The sequence below is a fragment of the Colobus angolensis genome, unplaced genomic scaffold, assembly GCF_000951035.1.
Source record: "Colobus angolensis palliatus isolate OR3802 unplaced genomic scaffold, Cang.pa_1.0 Scaffold37, whole genome shotgun sequence".
Classification (NCBI taxonomy): Eukaryota; Metazoa; Chordata; class Mammalia; order Primates; family Cercopithecidae; genus Colobus; species Colobus angolensis.
The window spans coordinates 4194552-4195803 of record NW_012117043.1 but is presented as its reverse complement, the minus strand read 5'-3'; positions in this window follow the sequence as shown (position 1 = coordinate 4195803).

Sequence of the window (1252 nt, the reverse complement as noted above, 5' to 3'; positions counted from 1 at the left end):
CGGCCACTGCACTCCAGCCTGGGCGACAGAGCGAGACTCCGTCTCAAAAAAAAAAAAAATACAGCATTCATTACAATGTGAAATACACCATTGTTTCTAATAGAAAAAATCTGAAAACAGCACCTATATATATCTATATCAGGAGGGAAAAGGTTTAATAAATTGTGATATGTTCTTACTGTTGAATTCTACAGCAGTGAAAGTGATTTTTGAGGTTCTTGATGTGTACTCCTATTTAGCAGAACAGATGAACCAGTTCATATTCCAACCAGCAATATATGAAAATGCCAGTCTTACTACACCTCATACCTCAGTCTTCTAATTATTGACAAAAGGTGCCTCATTATTCTCTTAATTTATATATTTAGATATTTAATGCTTTTTCCAAATGTTCAAACTGTAGGGAATAATAAAATTATCTGATTTGAATTTGATAAGCCAGATAGTAAATATTTTAGGCTTTCTGGATGTGTAATTTCTGTTGCAGCTACTCTGATGTTGTAGTATGAAAGCAACAACAGACAGTACGTGAATGAATATCACTGTGTGATATTTATTGGAATAAAACTATGGAGAATGAAATTCAGATTTCACATGTCAGAAAATAAAGTCAGCCCCCTGTATCTGGGGGCTCAGTATCTGGGGTTCCACACCCACAGATTCAACCAACCACAGACTTCAAGTATTCCAAAGAAAATCCAATAAAAATAATACAATAATGAAAGATAATATAAAGAAAAAACAAGAGTATAACAACTATTTACATTGTATTAGATGTAAGTAATCTAGATGTGATGTAAAGTATGCAGATAAAGATGTGCGTATATGCAGATACTACCCATTTTATATGAGAAACTTGAGCATCAGCCAGATTTTGGTATCCTCAGGGGGAAGTCCTGGAACCAAACCCCAGCTGATACTAAGGGATGACTGGATTATTGTTGTGATTTCAGGTTTTTTTCCTCTGAGATGAAGTCTTACTCTGTCGCCCAGGCTGGAGTGCAGTGGCACGATCTCTGCTCACTGCAACCTCCGCCTCCCAGGTTCAAGTGATTCTCCTGCCTTAGCGTCCTGAGTAGCTGGGATTACAGGCGCATGCCACCACACCCAGCTAATTTTTGTATTTTTAGGGGAGATGGGGTTCCCCATGTTGGCCAGGCTGGTCTCGAACTTCTGATTTCAAGTGATCTGCCTGCCTTGGCCTCCCCAAGTGCTGGGATTACAGGTGTGAGCCACTGCACCTGGCCAATTT